Raw genomic sequence first — 25,289 nt, 5'->3', positions numbered from 1 at the left:
GAATCAGGCTATGGCAGATAATTATTTTCTGATTCACTGTAGCCGTGAGTCAGCCCTGTGAGTTCGGGAGCCTCCGGCCTCCACCCACCAAATTGCTGTCTTGTACATCTGTTGATCTAGTAACTGTATTTCCTTACAAAATACTGCAAAACTCTGACTGATTTAATTATATATAAACTTAATTCACCTCAAATGTAGATTCTAAAGTTTTTGTTCCGACTTAATTCAAGCGGTAAATCATCACGACCATGATAATAGTCCTCGTGGGGACTTTCCAGATATTTATTGTTTGATATTTAGTGATATAACAATAAAAACTTAATTTAAATAACTAACCATTGTGTAAAATAATGATTTTGTTTATAACATTTGGCATCACCTGCCTTTTTTTTTTGTCATATCTAAATGACTTAATGACTGTGATAATTATAACATAACCTTCGGTCTACTCAACTTAATCATTATAAGTCCCAACTTAGTAATTTTTTGGTAGATAACATTTAAAAAAATATACTTTAAAAAAATGTACATCGTAAAATGAATAATTAAAATTTGAATTTCTTAACAAAAGCATAGGAAATAACCAATGTAGAAATACTCCATAAGTACATAATATAGATATATTTTATTTTAAGATGCTTAGTCAGATCTAAAGTAGATGCAGTTTTCAAAGAACTATCTGACATGCGGGAAAATAAATGTTTTAGCCCTGGGACCTCAACGAATTCCTACCGATGACATCACAATGAACGTCGCTGACATAAACCAGGAATTTGGTCATCGATTAGTCCCAACTAAAATAAAGTGATTTGTGAAAACTACCAATGTAATTCTAAGTAAATACATAATCATACCGGAACCGTTTGCAGACTGTGACGAAACGAATATATATATATATATATATATAAAGTTGAAAGTAGAAAGTGAATTTTCACGCTATCAAAAACCTATAGTATGCATAAAACAATGCTTACTTAAACAGTGTAGTACCCCAATAATTTATTTATTTAATTATATCATTCAAAATAAAATAAAGCAAAATATAAAAAAAAATGATTGTTTTCAAAAGAGTATTTCTTATTAAAATATTTTTAATTATTAGATACTTGATTATTTAAATCTTAAATTTATAATTAAAGACTTATTTGAACTACCATCTATTGGTATTCAAAGCCGTTTTAATAGCATCCCAATTTTTATGTTAATGTATGAATATTAACAAACATAGAGAGGATTTAAGATGTGTCTTCTAAATTTTTTCATAACATGATGGACAGTAGTATTAATAAATACTAGGATCTAGGTTCTTAATTTAATTACCTCCAGCAGCGCGCTAAAGAACTATAAAATGTGTCTTCTAAATTTTTTCATAACATGATGGACAGTAGTATTAATAAATACTAGGATCTAGGTTCTTAATTTAATTACCTCCAGCAGCGCGCTAAAGAACTATAAAATGTGTCTTCTAAATTTTTTATGAATCCAGGGCTTAATTAATAATGATTTATATAACTTGCATAAAAATCTTTTATTTACAGGGAAATTTTTAGCCGACGAAGTTGGGGGGCTGGTCTTTGTAACCTTCGAACTTCAGCAAGTTCGCATCCTGCCTGGGGGAGTTGACTCTTATTTCGTAGCGGTCCCATGTAATACAAAATAGACCCTCACACTGCGGTTAGGATGGTAAAGATTGATTAGTATTATCATGGTTACTCCTAGATAGATGTTTGTAATGACGAGACAAGGAGTAATAAAAAAAATCTTTTATTTACAAACTATCTATTTATAATTTATTATATACATAAAATGTATTTTATAAAATTACAATATTTAAATTAATATAAAATATCTTTCATTATTCATTGACAAAATATTAACTAAAGGTATGAAATGTGTCAATATTTGGGGCTAATGCAAGAATTGCGTCTACCATTGGATGATTGATTTCCTTTTCAAACTTTTATTTCATAAATTCAATGTGAATCTGTTCATTAGTTAATTTTTTTAAAGCTTATAAATTTGTTAAATATGACAAGCCAGCTGCCATGACGTCACTCATCAACCACCCTCCTGGTGTTATATTTGCCCTGGTAGCGTTTTTTTTTCTTTTCTTTTTATGGATTAATATTTGAAGTAATGAATCAGTGAATGCAGGCCAATGCATCAAATCTGCCAATTCATCTAATGTGTCGGAAATTTCTTAAAAATGAAGAATGGCATGTATGATTGTAAGATAAGGCCTGTCTTGAAGGTTGAGTTTATAGACTTGATATTTGAAATAATATTTTAAAAATAAATGATTAAATAACACAAATTATTTTTTAAAATATTTTATAATTTTACTCAAATCTTTTTTTGTGTTGTTAATTTATTATTTTACGAAACGGCAGGGCTAAGGTAATGGCTGCAATTGTAAACTATTTTTGAATAATGTAGTGCACATATAGTATACAAAGATTTTAAACTTTATATCAGAAATAAGTATATTGGGATTTTGTGTAATATCATTTTTGACAATATGATGTTTCAATATATTCTCGGTAATGGTACTTATCTTTGGCTTAGGATAACCTTTGTTTAATATTGATAAGTAATGTTTACTCTAAAAACTAAAGAATGTTACTTAAAATCTAGCAAGGAGCCCAGTCTGTTGCTCGTGCGAAGTTCTAAATACGTACACATTTTATTATAACCGGTTAATTAATCGAATGACCAATAATAGTAAAAAAAAAAATTCTTTTCCAAAGTTATAATAAATAAAAGAAGAAATAACAAAAGTAATCGTATTAATGAAACCGCTGTAATATATTAAATTTTTTTTCTGAATTTAGCATATTTTCATAAGAGGTTTTAAATTGTAATATTTTAAATTAATTTCTACAAATAAAAATAATTTACTTATATAAGTAGGCTGTCCAGTTAGCTTTACTTATCTCTAATTTACTTTACCTTAGTAGTTTAATAAGCACAGCCAATGTTAGTTATCTGATATAGGAACCTCTTAATGCCAGCTGAAACAAACAAAATTAAAATTCATGTGCATATATGACTGGATGTGTATTATATGGATATTAAAATTCATTCTAGATTCCTATCCCTATCGTATTAATACTATTAAGGAGTAATGACATTTTGCAAGTGTTATTTCAATTCAAGGTGTATAGTCAATAACTTATACATTTTATAAAACGTATATTTATATTAATCTGCTCTGCTACAACCTATGAAGGAACAGAGATGCAGTTTCTTGTAAGGAAGCACTGTCACTTGACCAACGGTTGTGTAAGAAGGAGATTTGGTCAGAATCATGCTTGATCGCCAATTTTTTTTCCTACTTTAACCGCCAATTTTTTTCCCACTTTAACAGTCAATTTTCTTTCCCACTTTAACCACCAATTAATATTACCCACTTTATGTTTGTATTTATGACCTTTTTATTAGCCCAGTATCTTACCACTGAGCCTCGCAGCTCCCATATATATATATATATATATATATAAATATTTAATGTGTGTTAATTGTTTGGATTTGTTGCGATTATTTTTGATACTGATGGTTGCATTACCGATAAAAATTAATCTCATATTTCCTGATGCCGTACGGATTATTAAACATGAGTGTTTACTCAAAAAAAAAAGATGAAGATATAGGACACATATCGCAACACATTAAAACAACGTCATTACTAAAAAAAAGATATTAAGAGGAGTGAATGATGTGTCCTCATCGATTTTGGTGATTATATTTATTCTTCCATGTCTACCCGTTTCGTCTAAAGGCCTTTAGGAGCTGTCAAAAAAAAATCTGCCTAGTTCTGTATCTCGAGATTGCAAAATAATAATGTTTCTTCTATCAAAGTGTTTTTTTCTAGATCAGATTAAAGAAAATCCCATCTATTTAATCTTAATTTAATTTTAAAATTTTTAAATTGCCTACTACACTAATTTTACACATTTATTTACAACAAAAATGTTGGTCGATTTGATTTCAGTACGCCCAAAAAAATTTATTTAAATATATCGGAAAAAAAAATGTTTTTTATGAATAATGTTTTTAGTTTTAGAAAAATAGTCAAATTACTTGAACAGAAAGCAAATTTCATACGTTAAAAAAAACACATTTCTAAAATTAATTGAAGACAAAAGAAAAAAGAGATTATTTAAAATATTTTTTGTCTGCATAGCACTTTTTGTCTTCGGAAGTAAAAAATTGAGTTTTTCCAATTTTTTAAAGTAAATGTAAAATATTCTAACATTTTAACAAAGTTATACTATTTTTTTTAAACATCAAGCATCAATATATTTTTTTCTTTATTACAAAAATCAAAGGAGAAAAAAATATGAATTAAATACCAACTTTTTGTCCCACACCCAATATCTTCTTCGAGGCTGTAAAAAATATGATACAACAATAAAAAATATGAAAATCATTAAAGAATTATACATTTAAAGTGCATTAATAATTGAATGGTAGTAAAAGAAAAAAATGTAAAGTATTAGTAATATAAGGTTCAGAGCCATTGTCGTTTTTGTGATTCGGTAATCAATAAACCAGCGAGAGAAAGTATCTATTCTTTGAGCTGATAAGATAAAAAAAAAGAAAAGTGTATTTCGTAAATATTCTGAGAAAGTTCCCTTTTATAAAATATTTATAAAATTTATTTGAGTTAAAAAAATAAATCTTTGGTAATTCTTGTGGTTCGATTTTTGTTGATTTTAGTTTTGAGTCACTAAAAACATTACTATCTATTTGATATAATATTTCAGGAGAATTAAAGTTTTCGAGTTATTATAAACAAAAACTAATTTTGAAAGGAATATGGTCCGGGTGCGGTCAAGAAAAACTCAAATAGTAGAGATATACTAATTTAATGAGCCAACGTTTCGCCCCACGTTGCAGGGCTTCTTCAGGGCTATTTTGACGGCAGTCAAAACTAAAATGCCGAAACAACAAACAACAAACAAAAAAACTAATTTTGTTTTTAGGTATAAGAAATAATTTGTTATAACGCTCTATGACTTATAACGAATAGAATCATAAACTTTCGAATATTTCTTCGAAGCTCAGCCTTATTTCACATGAAGGCATTGGTTATTTATTGTATATGCATCTAGGGAAACCGTTATACTTGCATTGAACCCACACAGATTATGTGTAAACTTTAACCATGAAACAACTGTGTTAGATTCCCCTGGAGAAGTAGGGAAAGGAGTGTTACCATCGAACAATAGCAACAGGAATAAACTCGGATGAAGCCGAAACACGGATCTAGCCTATCTTCAGGGATGGCAAAGCTTCTGTAATCCTAACAGCGGCAGGTGTTAGTCCTAGCTCGTTGTATTGTTCTCAAGATTTAAACAACGGTTCGGACCAGCTCTGAGGATTACCGGTACCATTGTATGCAATGCTAACGGTACGAGCTTAGGGGTTAGTCAAACTGTATTTCTTAAATAGAAAACTTTATTGTTAATTTTAAAAACTTTTAACTTTTTTAATTGGAATAGCGATAAATTGATAACGAGTGTTCTTGAGGTTTACTTCAATATCGTCAAAGAGGGTTACGCTGCACCAGATTTTAGAGCTTAGACTACAGTCTAATTTATACTTTAGCTCGCTTAGAGTGTAAATGAAAGATAAAACTTCAAGTGGATTCAGTTTATTTCTGAGAATTATATTTTTTAAATAAAAAATTGGAACAAAATACATACGTATGTTGGAGATTAAAAAAAAAATTAAAAATGTGATTCGATGTGTGCTATTAGGTGGTGAATTTAAGACCTACTGAATCGGAGAGAAAAAACATTTTATCCCTATAAATGTCAAATAAAAAAAAAGTTTTTTTTTTCTTTCAAACTTAATATGATATTTTTCTTAAATAAAATCCCAATATTCATGCTCTGTTTTGACACATGCCCTCCGGTATAAATAGGAAACAAAACTGTCAAAGACTTTCGATTGAAAGATGATGACATGGAGTCCTTATGTCAGACGCGGCTTATGCTATATAAGTGCCTTTCTTCTCTATATGTCCGACGTCCCGCACTAAAATTAAGACAGCGTTTACACAAATACACATACTTACTGAAACCCATTTGGATATATGCTTCGCAAATCTATAGGATAGCCAAAAAAAAAATTAATTAACAAGCTACAAACATTTCAATCCAAAACACTGCGTGAGATAACATAATATCTATGTTACGTCAATAATAAAACACTGCGGGCTGTTTGTAGGTGAGTATTTGTTGATACGACTTTTATTTCTGTGCAGGTCCTACACAAAATGAAACCTTACCCCAGATAAGTTTGTTACCTCTCCGAATGTCAGAAATAACCAAGTAAGGAACCAAAAAAAGATAAAAAAAACTCTGGGCACATACTCACTCATACTTTGTGTTCAAGATCACATTATACTTTATAAACACGATATTTATTATTAAAGACATTTCATGACAAACTATCACACCAACAGATTGGTGCAAGATATGACTACAATGGAAATTCCCAACAACACGAACCTAAGACTAAAATGGAGCTGAATTCTTAGCTCTAGACCTCCTTAATTAATTAAATGGATTAAATGAATGAAGTCAGGTGGAGGTACCAATGGGTACCGATGTAAAATTTCTCATTAGCTGATTATCTTCAATCTGGAGATAGGTTTAAATTATTAAATAAAGTTTTAAAAAATTAAATTATAGAATAATAATAAAAACAGAAATGTGTATTCAATATAAACTATAGAAACTCTGAGTGTAGTACCGATACCACCGAGCATACAAAACCATTTATGTTTCTTTACCAAACAATCTAAGTTAGAAGATGTAGAACATTCCTTTAAGTTCGTTATTAACAAATTTGTGGTTATAGTTTGTAGCTTATAGATTTGAAATCACACTTTAAATTTAAAAAAAATTGTTACACATTGGAACCAACCCATCATTGATAGTTTATCACAAATTAATTGTAAAGCATTAGCGTATATATTAGCGAAGGTGTTAAAATAATAAAAGAAACGGCGCCTAAAAAAGTTGAAGAAAATTGCTATAACTTTTTTTTTTAACTTAATGGAAAGTACACCTAAAAAAATTCATTCCTGACATGGCGGTAACTGTCACAATGTAATCGTGGAATATAACCCTCAAAGAAATTCTTTACTGCTACAAAACCAGATCTAATTCATCGATTTTATTATTATAATTAGTGTAAAAAAGCGCGACGTTATTTTAATAGTTAAAATATATAGACAATCTTTGAATATACCTCACAAATTAACTATCGTGCCTCAGCTCTGTTATATACGGTATATGATAACTGTTGTTACTGATATACTGGATGTACGTCTATTTCTTATTTATTCTGTCAGTCTATGTGATGTTCAAAGCGCACTATCGTATTCACTGTTGTGATTGCACAAGTCTAAATTGACGTTACCAACTACATTTCCAACCAAACCATCTTGCTTACCTACTGTTAAATGATTGACTGAGCTTCATGGAATGATTCCTTCATTTCCATTTTAAAATGCCTTGCATGAGTAATAATAATATTATTCAGTTGTTATTCTTTCTAATCACTTGGTATCAAGTTTCTTATTATGTAAAACATCTTTGAGCTACATAGAAAATCCTTAAACACAAAAATATTCCTCATACTTTTAATACTAATAATGGTGTATTTAAATTTTCATAAGCATTGGTTTATGAAATGTTTATAAGTAAGCACAATCATAATTTGAGGTTTGTCTAGGAAGATTATTCTAAATATTAGTTTTTGTCGAAAATCGAAGAGATTAAGGAGCTGAACTAGAAAGTCCGGAGATAACGGAAGAGCTGAACTCGGCATCAGATAGCTTTGTTATAGAATGCTAAAACTTTGGTTTGGAAACAACACCAATCAATACATATATAGATAATTAACCTACTCTAAGCAGAGTAGGAGGTTCAAATTTTCATTTCGTTCGTCATTACTTAATAAAGGCAACTTGACCAATGCGGAATCGAGCTGGTGGCGTTGCAGCCTCGAGGTTGCTAATATGTGCCGTAACACGGTCAGATAACGGACTTTAAGTGAATACACCAATTAATACAATCCTACAATCGAAACACTCCAATGCTTCAAAACAACCCAATTCCTGTGTTCCTAGCGACGCTTCCAATACCGCCTGTCCATCTTGTTCCTCCAGCCTTGTTCTTCTCACCCTGTAATGGTCATGCTGGGGCTCAATCAGTCTTCTTGAGAATAAATTATGCACAATACACTTATCAGTACATTGCAATTTGCCTGCATTAGTGAATCACATACACCTTGTTTAATCACTGTAGTAACATCCTCCCCGTTGCACGAATTTTACAAAGCATTTTACTAGTTTATTATATTTTTATAATAACCCACAACAAGATCCCAACCTATCAATCTCTCTACCTACAGAGCTGCCTAAATAAAAATCTTTTGCTGTCCGAGCTTCCTCATTTTGGAATTCCTTACCTATATCCATCCGTATAGCTTCCTCCTTAACCTCAATCAAACACACATTCATCTCCTAGACTGGAACGAAAGCCCAATGAATAAATTAAAAATTATTAAAAAGGATGTCAAGCCCTGGGGTACCTCCAGTCGCAAATGCTGTAGAGAGGAGGTTGTACTGACCAGGCTGAGAATAGGTCACACGAGGCTCACCCACTCCTATCTTATAAAAGAAACTCCTCCGAACTGCCAGTATTGCAACAACAATCTAACAGTAAGCCATGTTTTCCAACGATGCCCATATTTCACACCACACCTCAATAGCTTAAGACTAATAGCTTAAACCAAAATATCTCAAAAACCTTTGGAGACGATGATAAAGCAATAAAATTGGTGTTTCAGTTTTTAAAATCACAAAATTTACTGACAAAAATATAATTTGATCGGAAGGAAAGATAATAATAATAAACAAACAAATTAAAAAATAAATAAAATTTGACGAATATTAGCAAAATTAAATAAAATATAAATGGCGTTGATGACCAATGAAGTTGGGCGCCACTAAACAAAAACAAACAAACAAACAATCTCTTAGACTATCAAACTTCCGTGAACTGGTAAATAATAGAAAAAATTATAAGCATACATAAACATGCATTTTTAATATTGTGATAGATCCATTTAAATATGTTCAAACGTTAATGTAGCCAGACAAAAGCTGTTAAAACTGTTTCTAATTGTTATTCTCAGGGGACCAACTGATGAATGATTTTCATTTCAACACTGAAATTGAAAATAAAAGTTATTAATTAATATCCGTCCGGGAACTTCATATTCCCCTGAGATAATCAAACGAGACTGGTCATTGTCCCGATGAACGGGAAACGAAGACTCCCCGACTGCTATCGAACCAAGATGAGCTTGTAGATAGAGTCCTCAGCTTCCAATCTGGGCCGACGACAAGAGCGGAATAAATTATCGCCAATGCACAATAGGCGTTAAGTGCGCTTTTGTTAAGCGCGTCCGTCTTATTAAGGCTAATCTACAAGTGTCTTATTGGCGGGGGTGGGCCTTCTACCAAATGAATTTAGAGAACGTTTGAGTTCAAAGTCCTTGGTAGGGACTAAGGAGATAAATTTGGTGATAAAAGGGCTATATCCCTTGTACATTGTCTTATCTCTTAAATTTAAATTGATCTAGAAGAGACCGATTTAATTTTGGTATATTTGTCCTTTTAAAAGCATACAAATTTAAAGTTCATCGGATGTGTGTCTCAAATACTATGAACGGTTTCTTGATTTTTGTGCTTAAAAACTGGAATTTGATATTAATTTCCTAACAATTTCTGCGAGGATAAATCTGGTTTATATATTTATTATTATTTGTGAATCACGTACCATCCACTAAAGAGCACACAAATATCATTGGTTAGGCTTCTTCGGGAGTCTTGATTTTCTTTTTTCCCATCGCAGTTTCATGATTCTCGACTGCCTTTCTTTTCTTTGTTCGGACCACTTTGGATCCCTCTTTTTTCCTCTTCCAATATTGGCCAGATTTTTCAGTGCTTTCCTGTTTGTGTTTCTATCTAGACAGTCGGTATCTGAAATTTTAAGGTCCATTAATTCTTCCCTTTTTTGCCTCGTGTATCCTCCCGTGCTTTTGTAGTAAAAAATGTTGTTAAAAATCTTTTTGTTCAATCTTTCCTCCTTTATCGTTTTCATGGGCCCATAGAACATCAGCTTTCTCATTCTTATATATTACCTTTTTAATATATATTACTTTTTATATTTATTACTCTTTTTTAATATTAACATCTTTTTAAATTATCACTTGTATATTGGTTACTTATATTTTAATGTATTTATGTTTTTTTTTGTATTCGTGTATACAGAGTGCTATTTTAAATTTTAGTTTAATATACTTGTGTATGCCAATTTTGGATTTTTGTATATATATTTATCCTATATTTAAAATATTTATTATTAACTATATCGTAAAATATTACTATAATTACTAAAAAGCTGGGGAAAATTAGCATATGCAAAGGAAAAATAACAAAAATCATGTATGTATCACTAGCATATAATTAAAATACTATTACTATTTATTTAAAGGATTAAAAACAAATTGTTTTTTACTAATCCTACGTAAGACGTTTTTCCTTTTTTTTTTTTGTTATTCCTGTTGCTTTTTCCCTGTTTTATTTATTAGATAACAATTATTTATTAAAGAATGTGAACATGCAGAAGATGAAGAAGGTCCTTGATGTTGATTAAAGTATATTGTTTATACCTTGTTATTGATTAGAGTATATTATGATTACTAAATAATAGATTATTTTATGAGAGTGTGCCCTCTCTTCTCTGCAAGCCTACAAAATAATAATGACAATTCTTTAAAAATAATTGTAATAAAGAGATGATAGAATGAAAGCGTGCTACCCTAATTTAATTTTCAAACAATTTTTCTCATCACTCTTGAATTTACATTTAGTGAATCTTTTAGGTTTCAGTGAATTTAATGGCCTCTTTACTATTGAATAACCAACAGAAAATGATTCATATTGTGAAAGACGTTCTAGTTACGACAGATAATAGATAGAGTTCAAGAGGAAGCGCACATATTGTTCCAACACCCACTGAGAGAGGCAGATGGCTGCCCAGGCGCATCCCACGGGTTTGTGTCAGCAGTAAAGAATTAAGACTGACCAAAACCATAGTACAAGTAGGGTCAATCGCAAATGTCATCCGAACTAGTGATAGTTTTATATGCATTCATCCATTTCTCTCAATACCACAGCTCAAACATTTTAAAGAAAAATATGCTTATAGTTTTTGAACTTCAAATAAATAACACTATAATTATTGTAATCGCTTATTGTTTTAAGAGACTTTTATTATGATGTATAACTAAATTCTGGGGAGCGCGGGTAGCCACGGGGTTAGATGCGTGGCTACTAACTCCAAGGACCCGAATTAGAATCCGGCTAGGCAGAAAATTCGGGGAGCAGAGGGGTTCTTAGAGCCCTCCTGAGGTCTACCCAACCTCTAAATTTGGGTACCTTTAGTTAGGTAAAAATCTAGGTGTCGAGCGTGATTCTGAACAAATCACCTCCTTGCACAACCGTTGGTCTAGTAACAGTACTTCTTTAAAAAGTACTGAACCCCTGACCCTTCATGGGTTATAGCAGTACAAATTTTTATTTTTATTTTTTTACCTAAATTCTATCCCTGTAAAACTCACTGTTCAAGTTTATCTTCAGAAATGTTCATTTATTTTTATTTTACTTTTTGAGCTGATCCAGATGAAGGTCTTTTTTTTTTAACACAATTCATATTCTTCCTCACTCAAGAGAGTATTAATGATATTAGAACACAATCATACCACATATTAATCATTTTTTTTTTTAATTATTTATTTATTGTAATTTACAACTGTACAAAAAATACAATAGGTAAATATGTAGTATGTTTCATATACACTTGAAAATCTTGGGAAGGAACCACCCATTGGTGGTACTTCAAACATTAATTTAAACTAGAAGGTCTCGTGGCCATCTTCTTTTCAGACGCCTCGGAAGATTATCAGGGATTGTTAAGGATGAAAGATTAAGAATTAATGGGTTAGGAGTTTGGAATGAAAAGACGCATATCTGGTTTGGGTCAAATCTGCAACGAATGGGATTTTAAGGTCTTTATGAATGAGTTTATTTGTGACGTAATAAGGAGCATCAAGGATTTTACGTAGGATTTTGGATTGTAACGATTGGATGCGGGAAGATTTTGATGGTTTGGTGGAGCCCCAGAGCTCAATTCCATATGTCCTTAATCATATTAAAAAAAATGAAATATTAAAAGTGAAAAGTAAAAACCGATAAAAATAAAATTATTAATACGCATCATAAATAAACATAGACGGACAACTGAGTTAAATAAAAGAAAATAACAGTGGTAAATAATTAAAATAAATTAAATAAAATCTTGAACACAATTCTTCAAATATGTAAAAAGACGAAGTGGTGACTAGTACATTTGACGCAGTGGTACACCAGTATTATTATACCCTTATACAAAAGTACACCCTCATTTTTGTTTTGCTATCTTTGGAGATAGGTGTCAAAATATGAAAATTTTAATACAACTTTATACAATTTTTTTTCCAACATTACTATACAAATAAGGCGAGTTAAAATACTTTTAGCTAGTGACACGTATGAAAATGTTCTATATACTTCTGTAAGTGAATCTAATTGGGGGCGATTTATAATATACTTAAAAAACATAGATTTCAAAGACACTGGAGTAAAACAGTTTCTACTCAAACTTCCGATAGTATTGATCTTCCAGGTGTGGTGGCAAGATTAACGTCTTCAGCGGCAATAGTTGACGGTTGCAAAGAGAGTGTTTGAAATGGGTTTGCCACTGTCGGAATTATTATCAACAATTTTATTTCTTTAGTATATTTCTTTTAAATCTATTTTTAATTATAATTCATTTAAAGTTTAATTATTTTACATTTGTTTTAGAGGCAAACCCATTTGAAACCTCTCGCCATATTATCAATTACAATTAATTAATAATGAAGAACTTGTGATGTTATCTAAAAAAACTGAACGTCATGTTAATAAAAATTATGAATGTTTTCTTATATACGTCAAGTGTAAATATTGTTGTATTGACAAATAAAGAACGTAACTAAAGAGTAATCTTTATCGTTACACAGGAACACGCACTAAACAGGCTTCCCCCTTTTTATAATTTTATTTAATTTTTCTAAATTTCATATATATGCATATAGTTATTTTTTCCAGTTCCATTCTTCTGTTAATGTTCTTCCGTTTACTTCAACGTGAGTTTCATTATATTTACATTTTTTTAACATGGAAAATTGACTATGAATTTTATTTCAAATACACGTGTCTTTTAGAGTTCAACGTAATAACAGGGAACACTAAAAATAATAGAAGGAAATCTTTACCTTCCCGTTAGACCCCGAAAACATAAAATTAGGATCGGGCTTATCTTACTTTTAAAATATTTACCATGTCTATTGTCAGTGAACAATAATCCTTACATTGTATCTCAAACCCTTCAATCCCACATCACCACCCTTGAAGAATTGTGCCAAAACTGGAGGATTAAAATAAATTCCAATAAATCCCACCAAATCACATTTACCCTTCGACGTAAACCCATGACCTCTTCCCCTACAATATCCTTTAATAATACCCCACTTATTCCTGTCGAACAGATCCGTTACTTAGGACTACATCTCGACAAACGACTGACATGGAATCCTCATACAAGACTAAAAAGACAAGAAACTGCTCGTAGATTCCGATTATTGCAACTATTTACTAGACAAACGGTCTAAATTGCCAACCCATTACAAAAGACTGATCTACATGACTATTATAAGGCCTATCTGGACATACGGAGTTGAGCTTTGGGGCTCCACTAAACCATCAAATTCCTCCAGAATCCAATCATTACAGTCCTAAATCCTTCGTAAAATCCTTAATGCTCCTTACTTTGTCACAAATCAAGTCATCCATCAGGACCTCAATATTCCATATGTTGCCGATTTGGCCAGAACCAGATACCGTTCCTTCCATAATAAACTTCTCAACTACCCAAATCCACTTGTTTCTAACCTGGTTTCTCCTTCATTACCTAATAATCCCCCTAGGCGTCTGAAAAGAAGATGGCCTCCAGATCTTCTTCTCTAGAAATGTTATTGGAGTTCTATCAGTGGGTAGATTCTCCGCATGTTTTTATCATGTTACTATGTCACCTAAAGCAAATTTACTTGTTGTATATATGTGTATACAGTTGTAAATATCAATAAATAAATTATTTAAAAAAAAAAAAATATTTACCAATAGCAAGTTGAATAGTGTTTGAGAAAATATTTACCAATAACAAGTTGAATAGTGTTTGAGTGGACTAAGCTGTTTTCCTCTGGCAATTTCATATTTTATAATGTTGAATTATTGCATATAAAATATTTTGAAACTTTTCTCAATTAATAAGTTTGATATATTATAAATACGGTGTAATAAATAACTAAGAAGAGAGTTAGTGTTTTGAGCACAAGATGTACACGACTCTGAGACAAGAAGAGATGAATGTAATTGACAGTTGTCCTGAGGCAGTGGCATACTTAATAAGAAACGGTAGGCCATTTAAATAATGACACCACGACAGATTACAAATTGTTTTTGAAAGCGTGAAAAGATAGATGTAATGAGAGCCCTCAGAGCAAAGAAGTCCTGATTTAGTTAAATGCTTCGTTAGGCTTCGACATGTCATAATATGGAGGGGTATATATCATTAGTTGCACATGGCGCGCTCTAGACTATACAGCTTCAATTATTTTCGTTATGACCCAAATCGCAAGTATAAAGGAAAAGAAACTTACTCTTCAATTTAATTTGAGCATGATTTGGCCAAGAATAATACCATAACTTGTGGAAACCATTAATAGTTAAATTATTTTAAATACTAAAAACGATATCATTAAATTCTGACGTTTCGGACTACATTGCTGACCTTAGAGACAACAAACAACAATATTGACAATGGCTAAATAATAAAATCAGAAACAAGATAAGTAATGAATAGATTAAATAGAAATAACTTAATAACATTATGGGACTATAAAGAATTACATTGTGAGGTAACAAGATAGGCAGATATACACAAACTGAGATGGTAGAAATAAGAAGAAAAGAACAAATAAATAATAGGGGTATTGAAGTAAATTAAATAGTAGATAATGATATAGAAATACAATGAATATTAGTATGATATGAAAAGATGAATATTTTCGAATAATGTAATAAAACCCAAGCTAAATTGAAATAAAAAGTAAACAAGAAATAATACAAATAAAAATAATAGGTTGCTAAGTTTCTGGTAATCGCGGTTCCGAGAACAGCATTTATTTTGTATTTGTGTATTTTCATTTATTATTATCTATTATGTATCTCTATCGACCTATAATTCGTAGAAATTACCTATATATTTAAACCAAGAACTAGATACCACAGACCCCCTTGCCTTGGCATGCTAGATATAATTAATCATTGAATATTCTTTCCAATGGTGTCTTGTGTCCATTAATTTACTAAGCTATGGTAATCAGGTGGCATGCAAGGTGTTTAAACTATAAAATAATGCCCGGTCAACATTAAATTATATTTATTTACTCATGAGATGAAAGAGAGCTTGAACAGGCTGGCATTATCATCCTAGGGGTTACTGTAATTATTCTATTGACTCTAACATCTAATTAATTAGCCATTCAAAATTATAGTTTATGAATATGATTTATCATATGTGTGTTTCGGGCTTCGCCTCTCTGGGCTAAGGTGGACTATGGAAGTTCCTCCTAATATTATAACTGGGTTAATATTAAAAATTCTTAAATATAGCCATTAGAAAAAGGCCGAAACTTTACAGAAGTATAGAGTGCATATGTTTAGAATAAAACTGTATGAATGTTTATTACTATATAGTGTTATAATAGGAAGCGAATAACTCATTGTTAAGGTACTGTGCCACAAGCTGCTAGGAGGACCATGGTTCGAATCGGGCAGTGGTAGATAATTATTTTCTGTTTCATTGTGGGTTCGGGAGCATTCCGGGGGGAGGGGGCACCCAGCCTCATGAAATGGGTACCCTTACTTAGGTAAAAATCTGGCGGTCGAATGTGGTTCTTACCAAATCACCTCCTTGCACAACCGTTGGTCTAGTAACAATATTTTATAAGTACCTTTCAAAGTACCTATAATCTTCATGGGTTGTAGCAGTACATATATAATTTAAGTTTTATAATAAAAAAAAATGTGACCTTTAATTTGTATTTTTATAGGTTTGATATTTTTTATTAACATTTAATAATGATTATTCATTTTAGATAAAATTATATTAAATACATAAGTTTACATGCCAAATCAAAGACAAGAATAAAGAGATCGCACTTTAAAATTTAATGAAGAAAGAAAGTACGTTAAAACAGAGACTATTTGTATATAACTCATTTTTAAGAGAATTTGACTAATCCATGTTCCACCGTGGCTGTGATAGTGTGATGGCGACGACTGTCGCAGCTACTTAGACCATGTAAAAGATGACATTAGCTGTAGTGGTAATAATGATTCTATCAGGATTTTCTTGATAGTTTTTGGTACTATAAACTATCAGTGTATGTTCGACAACTAATCACCACGTGAGAGGCTATGAAAGTGATCTCCACCCCTTGTAACCTCATAAAACCAATCTTATAAACTTTTGTATTTCCTAATTGTTATTATCTATGGGGGTATGAGGTTTTTTTAATCAATTATTTCCCAAGTTGAACTAATAATAATAACTAATTGACTATATTCATATAGCGTGAGGACTGCCATACTTTCTCAAAGTTGTTATATTACTTGCACGACAGATATCTATCTCGTGGAAATATCCCTTTAATTAAGTTTATATAAATCTCTATTTTTATTAATCTGTGAGATATGAATCATAACTACAATAAAACATAGCTGCTATAACTGACATTCTCACAACCATGTACGCTGATGGCACAGGTATTATTACGATGTCAGCAGAACCCACGCGAACCTCACCTATCTTACAAAATCTCCTACGAACGCTACATGACAACAAACAGTGAATTACTATGGAACCCACACATTGTATTTTAACTTTGACACCAGACCAGGCCTCCAACACATCTCGCCAATGTGCGATCTAAATGTCTAATTTTGATTTCTTCCACTTAATTAATATAAAATATATAATTGATATATATAAAAGTATAATGATAATTCATATTTTAATCAAAATTAGCAGTCCCATGCTTAAGAAAACACCTTTACTTTTTTTTTTTGATTGTCAATAAAATTTACCACAATTTGGAACCAAAATAAGCTATACAGCTCTTTATTGAACTTTAAATATGAAAAAAAAATTCACAATTTTCCTCAAAAAGTAAAAGACTGTAGAAATTGCTTTTTATTTTGTGTAGTATCTTAAAAAATAGTTTTTCTAACAGCCATATTATATTTTTTCAGAATCAAAACACATTCCTGTAAATGAAGCTAAAGATTTTAGAAAAATAAATGCATAAATAAAAATTCTCCATACATTTTAAATTGTGTAAAAATACGCCGTTTTGCCAATCTAACCAATTTTTTAGCAATAGATAGTTATTAAATAGTTTTTTTTAATTTCACTTAATCTGTATAAAATCATCGTTATTTTTAATATTGATGCTATAAAAATGTAACTATTAATTAATGTTTAGAAGCAGAGTAGTAAATTTTAGTAAACTGTTTTTGTTATATTTCTACTATACGCTAAGGAAAAAAATAAGAATACTCATTATAAGTACTTCTCTAAAATCTGTGAAAACTTATCTGTGAAAGTTAGTTAATCTGTCAAATAAATGGCTCATTCGGAGCATTAGTACAGAAATGATCTTGGAATTCCTTAGTACAGAAATAATACATAAGAATATTTAGAACTAATTTCATTGTCTTTTATTTCAATATTAAATTTTAAAATGTTAAGTGTAATAAGAGAGAAATTATTTTTAAAAAATATTTAAGATGTAATTATTAATTTTTTATTGAATGCTAATAACAAAATAAATAATTAATATCTCTGTAAATGTTTCATTAAAATTTTATTGCTATTTAGTTAAAATATAATAATCTTTACTACTATAATAGTTATATTTATTACTACTGTCATTTTTTTAATGTTCATATAGCACTAATAATAACTCATAACACGTGATTTGCATTCCTTTCTTATATGGTCATTATAATTTAATAAAAAATTTCTTTCATATTCGACTGGTCAATATTTTTTTGTTATGCGGCTTTCCGTAAGATAACCATTGAGGCTAAACATTCATAAACCGCCTTACATGAAAAATAATAAAATTTACTTCAAATCAGTTGCAATAGTGGTTCTTGTAGAACGATATTTTTGACAATATTTCACAAAATAAATTTAGAAATTTGTCAATGCTTAAAGGATTGTTATCTAGAAAATAAGTGCTAAAATAGATCATGCTGGTTTCAAATTGTAGAAAATTTTATCGATTTTAAATAAAATTAAGTTTAATAATTAACTAATTTGTAAAGGGCGTTGTTGTTGTTGTTGTTATTTAATAACTGAAAAAAATCCTTAATATCGTAATAAAACTTTTTCTGGTAAAAATATTTTTTTAAACATTATTTCTTTTATTAGACACGTAAAAGGAATAAACATTTGATAACTGTAACACATACAAATAATTCCTATTGACCGGTCTAATTAATAATTGATTTTATGAATTTCTATTACTATTTTGCACATTTAAACTCAATTTTAAATTTATAAAAACCGACACAATTAACGTTTTAGGACGATTAAATAAGGTGTCATAAAAAATAAATTGATATGTGTACGTTTAAGATATCTAGTAATAATAAAAAAAATTATCTAATTTCCAAATATCGATCGGTTTTTATAAATGCAGAAGACATTTACAAATGAAGGTTTTGGTTATTATTTGATGAATAGAATACGCTCTATCTAAGCTTTCTGAATATAACAAATATTTATTTATTCTTTTGACTTGTCTAAATCTAACACTTCGAGTTGTCTATTTGTTCAATATACTTTTCTATTACCTGGGGAAGAGATCCTTTGTTCTGAACCATCTCACGATCGAATTAATATTCCAGACTAAAGACATTCAATTCAGATTTCTCCGGAATATTTGAATAACCTAAAATGCGAAGTTGATTTGGATTCATCAAAGTGAGTTTGGTTAGGACAAAGGCATTATGGAGAGGTCGGCAGCTACGGGAAGTAGTAACAGCATTGTTTACGGCCAAGGGCAGTCCTCGGACTGAGTCATCAACCAACCAACAAAGATCATCAGATACAAATGTTTCATCTTTAGGGCATGTTTATATTATTATATAACAATTTGAGGTGGAGCTGGGGGGATTTTTAGTTATGGTGCTTCCAAATGGTGGACTTGAAAATAAAGTATGACATAGTGAAGAATAATTAAGTACTAACCCTTAAGCAATTAATATTAGTTGAACAAATAAAATTTTTAATAATCTTCTTTTCAGGTTGAATGATAAAATATCAATTAATAACGGTCTATTTCATATGACTATGTATAATTCTCAAAACTTTTTTTTTCAATATATCGTAGTCTTGATAATATAACTAAATTTATGATATTGATCATTATATTTTTCATTTATTTTTAATCATATTGGAAACAGTCTACTTTAAAGGTCACGATCTCACGATAGATCATAACACAAAAAATGCAATCCTTCCCGCCCTGACCCGCCTCACTAAGACCCCCAGGGAGCGACGGTCCTATATCACTTTTGAAATAATTTATTAAAACTAGAAGAGCAGAGTTTAAGATCGTTTAATCGAGCATAAAAAGCACCTGAAATTGGAAAACGGCGTGAATATGAATCTTCAATCAGAAACGAATTTCAAAGATACAACCTAATTTTCAATGCTGAAACGCGTTTTGTAAACAAAATAATGATGCCTACTTACTGTCAGTACTATTACTGCGTTTGTTGTTTGAGACGAGAATATTGTTTATGAATTTAGTACAAACAGAATATTGGCTTAATGAAACTACGGGGCTTAAAATTGAATATTACAAAATCAGTACTAAAAATTTTGAAATAGTTCGTTACATTGTACGACGAACAGGTATTAGTGTCCTTCATTCAACATGTGCTGTACTTCACTATAATATAATAACAACCAACACTCGTTGAGTTTAAATCGAGTTCGCTATTTTTTAATATTAAATTCTTGATGATATCACTATAATTACATGTTATCCTTGTGATCAGTACATTAGAACATTTTCAGACAGATGATCCGCAAACCTGAGTGATCCCTGAATTGTCATTGGGCAAATATTATTTTCAAATACAATAATAAATTATATAAAAAATATTTTTCAAACCCTAGTTTGTCATGAGAATCACATTACATCATACTTTATTTTATTTACTTTATATACATGATTTATTTTTTTAAACAAAACTTTTATTGAAATTATAAATTCTTCAACACTCAAGGGCAATAGGTATTAGGGATGTAAGTACACAATCATATGTACACATTAACTAAAAATAAAAAGTAAATAAATAATAACAAAATTACAATAAATTAATTAAGTATAAACTAAAATGGACGAAAATAAAATTATATATACACATCCTAATTAAAAATAAGCGGATAGCTGAGTTAAATAATAAAAAATAAGAAACAAATGAGATAAATAATTTTTAAAAAACAAAACAAATAAAATCTTGAACATAATCATACCTATATTCAATATTTACGTTCTGCCCAGGGAACACCAAAACGTGGATGGTATGGTAGAACTCCAAGATCCCAGCGCTTCTCACCCAGCCGCGTCGCAGGTACTAAGCGCCTATACTTAATATTTAATTCTTTGCCTTTAGTTGTTTTCTTATTCATTTATCCACGTATGTTATTCATAATTTTTATAATTTTTTTTATTAATACTATTATCCTTTTTTAGATTGTATTTATTTAATTTTATTTTCATTATTATTATTATTTCATTAATATTGTTTTTTTTAAATTTTCTTTTCTATTTAATATGTATATATGGTACAATCGAGTACTTACAGTTTTAATTCTTAAATTACCTTTGAGTTAGGCAGATTAAATTGTTAAATCGTAACTTCAATAAAAGTTTTAAAAATCAGAAATAAATAAACATGTTTTTTTTTTTTGCAGAGGTTGCAAAGTTTGACCGTTGAGAGGTAACCTGGTTTCAAAATTTATCCAAAGGTAAAAAGAAAAATGTAGAAGATCCATGGTATTTGATTTGATTTTCTGTAATAATGTCCGGTAGGCAATAGAGTATGAGTTATAACATCAAAAAACCATTAAAACAGTTTTTATTACACGGGACCTGAGTTTTACTAAAATACATTACTGAGCTACGTAATGAAGCTCAAAACTTTACGATTCTACCCATTATATCGATGTTATAAGGAGATATTATTTTTTTTTGTTGTGGAACCACCTCATTACAATAAAACTACTATATATTATCTTAAGCCGCATCTAAATCTGAATCTGAAGAATAAAGTTTCAAAATAATTAATTTATTTTTTTAGAGAACATGTTATCAAACATTGCTATATTCAGGCTTCATCCAATAAATCATTTCAGATCTTAAATTACGTCATTGGGTGAATTCTTTGTGAAGCAATACATCCCAAGACATCATATGAGACCTGAAGTATTTTATTGACAGAGGCAAAAATATTGTAAATATATATTATGACATGCTCCTATAGAGAAAAAAATAATTAATTATTTTGAAACTCTATTAGATAGAAAGATCAATATTTTTCGACTGATAAGGAGGCATTATCTGTTTAATTGTTGTCTCCAAAAAATATTTTAGATTGTCGGCAGTAGGTCAAGGAATATCTTATCTGCAGTTTACTGTGTTCCAAATAATTAATAAACAATTTGTAAACATCATCAAAAATATTTTGTTTTTCACCCGCCAACCATTTTTACTTTCCCTTCCCTTTATATGGAAAAGATAAGAAGAGAAAATTTTGCGATTGTGGAAAATTTTGAATTCAATTTTTTAAGGAAAATTTTTGAAGTCCCTAGAGACAAAATAAAGCTAAAACTAAGCTTCGCAAAATGGCCTGTGTGTATCTGTAAGTGAACATCCTACCTCAAAATCGAAAAGACTTAAGAAACAGACATAAGGCTGGTATATGTCTGGGACATGATATGAACTTTTTTCAAAAACTCTTCATCTAAAATACCTACCTTAAGTTTTGTTTATATGAAAAAAAAACAAGTCCTTATCATTAAGAGTGATATTTTAACAATGAATACATAAAAAATAGTAAAGAATTTTATGAATAAATAATTGTGAAAGAAGAAAAAAAATTGAAATAGCCGACTCAAACGGAAAAAGTTGATCCTTTCCAATTGAATTACGAGTTCGTAATCTTTTGTTAAAATCTTATATTCTTGGAAGGAAAAAAATCGTTGTTCCTGCCACGAGAAACATAAAATACGAATTATTATAACAATAGAAAAATAAAATTTATTTTTTCATATTTTTGAGCTTCCTTGGTATGTGGATTTTTTTTTAATCTGACAAATTTTATCAAATTATTTTAATTTAAATTTTATTAAAAAAGTACCTCTTACATTAACCATATAAGGTGGGCCTTATATAGGCATGGTATTAAATAAATAAATAAAACATTAATCGACTCTAATTCGACTCAAGAATTCTAGTTTGTATATACCTTTAGAGTGCCAGAGAATTGAATTTCCTAATAACTACTAGTAACTAAGTACTACATGTAGTCCTGAAATATGTTAGTATTTCTTCCTCTCATTCAATAAACTGGTCAAAATTAATGTTCAACTAAGAACAATATAGAACGATAATATCTATTACTTTAGGTTTTCACTGAAATATAATGTGTACTAAGCAATATGTTGATATAAAGTCAAAATACTACTTGAGCCATAGAATAAAGTTATTCTGTTGATACAACCATATGCTTACGACACCCATCTGACAGAAGGATAACAAGACCTAAGTCTAATAGACTTGGCTGATCTTAAACCAACAAACACAGGACTTAGTTTAGTTATCTTACATCAAAGGCGATGTAAACTGACATTTAGATTATTTCAAAACAATAATAGTAATTAATTAACACTTATTATTTGGAACTGATCAATTCCAAAATTAAATAAATTAATTAAAGTAAAAAATAAAAAAAATATATTTCTTATATTTTGGTGAGATATCGTACACATCATCGCCTAAATGAATTTAAACCAAGTTACTTCGAAATACTAAGTCAATGAAGTTATTTATCTAAAAATAGAAAAGTGAGACTGTCAAACAAAGTAGGCGTTTTTGTTTTCATCATAGAAGAATTTTTGTCCCTAACATTTTTTTTTTTTTTTTTTTTTTTTTTTTTATAATTTATTAATTGTTATTTACAACTGTATACATATATACACATCAAGTAAATTTGCTGTAAGTGATATTGTGACATGATACAAACATGTGAAGAATCTACCCAGAACTCAATTGAAAACACTTCTAAAGGAGAAGATCTCGAGGCCATCATCTTTTCAGACGCCTTAGAGGATTATTAGGTAGTGAAGGAGAAGCCAGGTTAGAAACGAGTTGGTTTGGGTGGTTGGGAAGTTTATTATGGAAGGATTGGTATCTGGTTCTGGCCAAATCGGCAACATAAGGGACATTGAGGTCCTGATGGATGATTTGATTTGTGACAAAGTAAGGAGCATTAAGGATTTTACGAAGGATTTTCGACTGTAAGGATTGGATTCAAGAGGAATTAGATGGTTTAGTGGAGCCCCAAAGCTCAATTCCGCATCTCCAGATAGACCTAATAATAGTCATGTAGATCAGTCTTTTGTAATGGATTGGAAGTTTGGACCGTTTGTCGAGTAAATGTTGTAATAGTCGGAATCGACGAGTAGTTTCCTGTCCTTTGTCTCTAACATTTAAATTGTAATACAGCTCCAGCGTGATAGTAAAAAAAACATTCGTTTTTAATTCCGAAGTGGGTGTATCGAAACACCTATTGAACATACCTCCAATACTAGTTATCGTGTTAACGTTTTTTTGTGTAAAATTGTAGTTGATCCATCGAAATCTAAGACCAGGACGCAGATTGGGGCCTATTTCAGAAAATTTTAAATTGAAAGTGTCGATATTAAAACATGTAAAACGTTGTTAAAATACGTAATTAAGTGACTTCTATCAAATTTAGTTTTCTATCTGTACTTACTATACTTTGATAAATTTCTATAATTTAATCTAAGTATGGTAAAGAATGGATCCAGTTTTTTGTATTAGAAGAACTAATACAAAAAAAAGATGAAGGAGAAGGTAAGAGGTGACCATCAGCTGGTTTCTTCATCTAGATTTCTCCTCAACTTGTACGAAGTCGAATCACTTTCTTTCCTTCATGCTTGACATTTTTTGAAATCTGACTGTTTCCACCGGTAACTTATCTAATGTTCTTTGATTTCCTGATTGCCTTCACTTCAAACAAAACTTGCTGGGATCCTGCTACACATAAGTCGAACGTCAGACGGTGATAGGCTCATCAGGAAGCCAAATCCTCCCATATTTATGAATCAGACCCTTCTTGATAGAAATATTTGATTTTAGAATAACAAAAAGGTAAATATGTGAGCTGATTGAAATTTCCTGCTTAAGGTTTTTAATTTAGACTTCATATCGAGTAATGACTTTAAGCGATCTTAAATATTGAGGTTTTGATGGAATTGAGACTTTAGTAATCTCATCATGCGCCGGTTCGATTTCGGCCTGGGCGAGTTAATTTTATTTCGTAGCGATAACCATGCAATGAAAAACTGGGCGCTCAAAATTTTGAATGAAAATCCCATATCTCTGAATGACTCTTTCGCAAATTTACTTTTTATCATTAATCATTTATTATTGAATCCAATACTATTTAAAGAAAGAAATTAACTTTTTTAAGTGCTTGTAAAATTACTAGACAAATAACTTTAAGTTGTAAAATAAGAAGATGAAATACAATAAAATATTTTTGTCATCGTTCCATTGTTTCTAATGGTTTCATTTCAACGAAAACGACAAAAAAAAAGTTTTTTATTGTTTCAACAGTTGTTTAAACACCAATAATTATAGTAAATATTTTATGTCTTCCTCAATACCAT

The 25,289-nt window shown here is 30.2% G+C and overlaps 1 protein-coding gene across 2 annotated transcripts in view; it reads right to left on the bottom strand.

Moving 5' to 3' along the window:
- Eip93F (Ecdysone-induced protein 93F) overlaps positions 1 to 25,289 on the bottom strand; it is a 476,497-nt gene that overhangs the window by 383,342 nt on the left and 67,866 nt on the right. For both annotated transcript variants that reach the window (XM_067052368.1, XM_067052369.1), the window contains exon 3: positions 2,950 to 3,011. The gene's annotated coding sequence lies outside the window, so the exon portion shown is untranslated. The remainder of the gene's footprint in view (positions 1 to 2,949; positions 3,012 to 25,289) is intronic.

Source organism: Halyomorpha halys, unplaced genomic scaffold (genome assembly GCF_000696795.3).
Source record: "Halyomorpha halys isolate HHAL.00 unplaced genomic scaffold, Hhal_1.1 Scaffold397.1, whole genome shotgun sequence".
In the NCBI taxonomy this organism is placed as follows: Eukaryota; Metazoa; Arthropoda; class Insecta; order Hemiptera; family Pentatomidae; genus Halyomorpha; species Halyomorpha halys.
Note: the sequence above shows the minus strand (reverse complement) of the source record. Positions and strands in the feature narration are given on the sequence as shown.